This window comes from Anomaloglossus baeobatrachus, unplaced genomic scaffold, assembly GCF_048569485.1.
Source record: "Anomaloglossus baeobatrachus isolate aAnoBae1 unplaced genomic scaffold, aAnoBae1.hap1 Scaffold_2744, whole genome shotgun sequence".
NCBI lineage: Eukaryota > Metazoa > Chordata > Amphibia > Anura > Aromobatidae > Anomaloglossus > Anomaloglossus baeobatrachus.
The window spans coordinates 126,562-131,826 of NW_027442240.1; the positions used below are offsets into that span (position 1 = coordinate 126,562).

The window sequence follows — 5,265 nt, forward strand, 5'->3', positions numbered from 1 at the left end:
AGCCAACAGATCACTAAAGACATCATCATTGCTCAAAGAAAACACCGAAAAACAATGGAAGCTTTAATTGGAGTGGAATCTGATAGACAGCACCTGATGCCAAGTCTGCATCTTCTAACACCTGCAGTCACTGCAGCAGCTGAATCCAATGTGTCCAAAAGGGATCTATTCTATTCAATTGCAAATGATCTAGATAAGACTGAGAATAAGATACTGCACGGGACATAGCAGAGTTGGTCAAGTTGAGTGGAGATGAGTTTGCTATTTGGCACAGCTTTTGCATCAATAAAGCAAGTAAAAGGTGTGAAAGATAAAAAAAAAGGGTGAAAGTGTGAAAAGTGAATTGGCCAAATTGAGGTGCATATAAAGTTTTTGCTTTCTTTCAATTCACTAATGAGGCTCATTTGAATCAGGTGAATTGAGTTCTGCTTTTGGAAACTCGGTTAAGAAGGGGTGCACCGGTCCTGGAGGTACTGCAATACCAGGTCAATGCGTGGAGTGGACAGAGCAAGATTTTTTCCATCTCCTTGTTCTAAAAATCCATTTAATATATGGTCCCTAGAGAGGGGACGTATCAGATATTAAACTGATAAGAACAGATTTAATTTTTTTTTTTTCTGTTTATCAGTAGGACTTCAAAATAACAAAGGTGATCGCCTCCCGTTGCCTGGGAACCGTCCAGGCACAAGAGGGCTATGTGTCACCAGAAGGCGCACACACTCCCTCAAGGCCGGCAGACGTGCAATCCCAGGCACCTTCCAGTACCGACCAAGGTAGCGTCCTCCGAAACTACACTTGATCTTAGCCAAAAGGCTGAGAAGCTATAACCCGAATTGGTTACGGCCTTGAGTGGCACCCTGGCCTATACCGGACACATCTTAGGGAGAGGGAGACAAACCCACGCCTACAGAAGACATTTTGTCACCCAAGCCAAACCCTTGAAAAGGCTGTTTTGCAGAGCAAAAACAAGGAGAATGGTACTTTTTGCAGCCGCCGCCCACTGCAATGAATCTGAATAACTCCTCCTTTTGGGCACAAGCACCTCCCCTCCCCCTTGCAGTCTTTCCAATTCATGATACAAAAAGACGGACGGACAGGACAGGACAGGACCATCTGCCTGACTTTCCGTCACTGCCACCCTTTGCCATCCTTGCCCGTAGAAAGCCCTTTCATCATCCCCAAACCCTAATCTTTTCCCTTCCCTTCCCAGCTGCGTCTCACTCCCTTTCATTAGGAAGTGAGCGCAGCCTTTTCTCCGTTCTGCACATGCGCGACGTTAAACACAAATGCGCAGGCGTCCGTTCCATTAGCCTCACTGCATTCCACTCCCATACAGGAAGTGGGCACAGCTATTACTACGGTCGCACATAAAAGAACCCACGGCCACCACTGCACATAGCTGACTCCACCACAGGACACCCACTTCTACACCAACGCAGGTAAGACAGGATCGGCACCTCTATGCTCCCGTTACAATCAGGCTCAGTCACCATGTGATAACGCTCTCAACTCTTTAGTTGCAGGCTCCCCTTGCTTCACCTCCATTGGCTGTGCTGCCATTTCCTCTCCCACCTGGAAGTTATACTTTATTCCACTATTTTCCTGTTTCTCTCTTCCCCCTTTTCCCATAACCTACTTTTATCTGCATTTGTGGGGTATCTATATGCTATTTACATCATAGTTTTATTCATTAATATGGAAGGGAAGAGTGCCCATGAGAGTGTTGAACTGCGGAGAGCAAAAGATTAAGCTGCTCCGATTTGCCACCATTGATAAGCTGTTCTCAGTAGATACACATGCTATCCAAACAGCAGCATCCACCATTGCTTCAGCCCACCCATTCAGTGACAGCTCACCAAGTCAGCCAGAGGAGTGGTGTAAGGAATTACACGTAGGCACTGACTCCACACCTTCACATCACAAGAAGGGGGTCTACAGGCTAGTGCAAGAATACGAGCAAGTCTTCAGCAAACATCCGCTAGACTTTTGAAAAATAAAAGGGGTCAAACACTACATCCCCACAAGTGCACACCCACCCATCAAAGAGAGATATAAGCCAAATCTACCTGCACATTACCAGTGTACCAAGGACATGTTGAGCAACATGAAGGAGGCTGGGGTTATCCGTGACAGTTGTAGCCTCTGGGCAGCTCCGTTGGTCCTGTTAAAGAAGAAGGACAGCACCACTCCCCTGTATTGAGGAATAGCTAGCTGCATTGACAACTGCAAATTATTTTTCTACCCTTGATCTCACTAGTCACTATTGGCAAGTGTCCGTTGCTGAGGCAGACCGGAAGAAGACCGCCTTTGCCACCCCGATGGGTCTCTGCGAGTTCAAAAGCATGCCCTTCGAGCTGTGCAATTTGCCAGGAACCTTCCAGAGGCTGATGGAATGCTGCTTGGGACACCGAAACTTTGAAACGGTACTGCTATACCTTTATGATGTTATTGTTTATTCTAACGCAAACAAGATTTTAGGGTGTATAAAAAGGGAGATTAGATCCGATGATCCCAACGTATTGTTACCCCTCTATAAATCACTTGTAAGGCCACATCTGGAATATGGGGTAAAGTCCTGAGCAGGTTGATAACCATTGGTTTGAGCATGGTAGGGTGTAGTACGCATCTTCCTGCATCGGTAAAAGCTGCAGAAGTCCTTGAAGATTTCCGCTTCAAAGGCAGTGCCTTGATCTGTGAGGACTCTCTCTGAGTAGCCATGAGGTCTGCATAAGTGTGCTTGGAAGACCTTCGCTGCAGTATGGGCCATTAGATCTTTGACTTGTACCACAACCATAAATCTCGAGTAGTTGTCTACCATCGTAAGTGCATACGTGAGCTCACCTCGATATTCTGCAACAAAACTCCCTTTTTCGATTTCAGTTTCAGCAAACACTCCTCTTCCTGTAGAAAATATTTATCATTACCTAAGACAGTCATTCTAATGCATGACAATATTAAGGCAATTTAGTTAAAACTTGTTTTAACTCACCTTTAAGGGGATTGATGTATTTCATGGTCAATCCAGGTTTGTCAGTGATGGCACTGACATAATGTATGGCGTCTTTTTCGGGCGTTATCCTTTGCCTTTTCATTGTGAAAATCCAGTTGCCTATATCAAAGCAAATTCTACTACTTGTAAAGTATGCAGAAAATGAAATGTAGAACATATAACATCAACTGCTTAGGAACGCATCATAGGTTAGTACTTAAAAGGATATTGTCATGTTCTAGTCATAATGCAAGCTGGACATTTTTCATGTTACCCTGTAATCGCCGGCCTGTTCTAATGCTCACAAGCCAAGATATAGGCTCAGCTGCTAAGGCTTCCCTCTGCCTTCTGAATGAAAATTGAATATGTCTGGCTCACTGTGTATATAGCAGGTGCTCAGAAAAAATAAGAGTTAATTCAATAGAAATAGCTCTGGCACACTATAGTGATCAATAACGTAAGAAAAGAACTCTTAGAATGCTGAAAATTCTTTATTTGTGCAAAAGGATAATTCATCCAACGTTTCGAGCTTGTTTTTAGGTCTTTATCAAGGATAAAGTTATCTAAGATCATAAAGGGTTACAAAACCATATAAACACGTAATTAGTACATAGTACAACATAACAGTACAATATATTGCTACTTGAGAGTACAATGGGTCAAATGACCATGATGCACATACAAAAAATTTTTCCAAAGCCATAGTGAAAACATTTGTACTGAGGAAAGAAAATTTCCACATGACCTATCTGGAGAAACATTCTGGATCAAACAACCAAAAATAGTCAAGCAGGTAAATACACACCTATATGGATAACAGGATGATATGTGTTCAATTGTATAGCGTCATTGCCATTAAGGTACAAATGGAAAACTTGCAATCCTATATAGTGAAGGAAATGAACACATATCATATCAAAGAACACAGGAACATGGGTGTGAGAAAAACCTCAATGTTTATACTTTGTTCTTTATAATGGTGTGAACATGTATATGTCTCAGTACCTTATGAACTTGAGAATTCTAGTGAGTAGATGATGAAAGCCTATTCCAGAACTGGAATCGGTAAATAATTGTAGGTGGAATCTAAATGAAAAGATGGTACAAGTGTTATCATGACACGTGGGCTATAACACAATGGACCGTGTGACAAAGAAGAAAGGAGAGAAAGAAGAGGAAGAAAATGGAACTACCTGTAACATTACGTGATAGTCACTGGTAAGTATCACTTGACAATTCAGGTGAAAAAGGATTCCTTTATTAAAGGGTTCTCAGTCGCCTCAGGATCATGAAATACTAGGGTAAATGATATGAGAATGGGTAAGAAGCACCACTAAAGGAAATATGAGATGCAGGACATATATCTATAAACCCCTGAACTACATGATAGAAATAAAAAGAAGAAAAAAGAAAAAAAAGAAGAAAGAAGAAGAACACATAGAATGCGGAAAGAGAATGGGTACAACTACCTGAGTTACTGCAGGGAGGCCCCTGGTAGGTATTGTGAGGGTTAGTGGAATTCCTTCACTGAAGGGTTCTCAGTTGCCTCAGGTTCGTGAAAAATGCTATAGACAAATAATGCCCGGAGAAAAGGGGTTCATATACAGCGAATAATGGTAATACAAGGTACATGTGTCCCATGTAATAGTATAAATATATATATATTGTACTAAGCTCTACACCAGAAATAGAAAGTAGTCCCTCTGCCTTCTGTCTAGGTGCCCTGAGTTATGTCCTGTAAACTGTCACAGTGACCTAGACACACATGTGTAGTAGGGGAATATCCCTGCTGAGATGCCAGAGCTAGAGCACTCGTTTGCTGTGGAGTTGAACGCTATGTGAGCAGTTCTTACCTTCAATGAGCAGAAGTCTCTTTTTTCAGATTTCAATATCTCTGTGGGTATCTGGCAGAAATATGGAATACTCTTTACTGCTAAGACCCTGTACACCACTCCCACTAAAGGGGGCTTTACACGCTGCGACATCGCTAATGCGGAGTCGTTGGGGTCACGGAATTTGTGACGCACATCCGGCCGCATTAGCGATGTTGCTGCGTGTGATACCGATGAGCGATTTTGCATCGTTGCAAAAACGTGCAAAATCGCTCATCGGTGACATGGGTCTCCATTCTCGATTATCGTTACTGCAGCAGTAATTATGTAGTTCGTCGCTCCTGCGGTAGCACACATCGCTCCGTGTGACACCGCAGAAACGAGGAACCTCTCCTTACCTGCCTCCCAGCCGCTATGAGGAAGGAAGGAGGTGGGCGGGATGTT

The 5,265-nt window shown here is 43.1% G+C and overlaps 1 pseudogene; it reads right to left on the reverse strand.

Moving 5' to 3' along the window:
• Positions 1-448: 448 nt before the first annotated feature.
• On the reverse strand, positions 449-654 carry LOC142265453 (U2 spliceosomal RNA; annotated as a pseudogene).
• Positions 655-5,265: the final 4,611 nt, after the last annotated feature.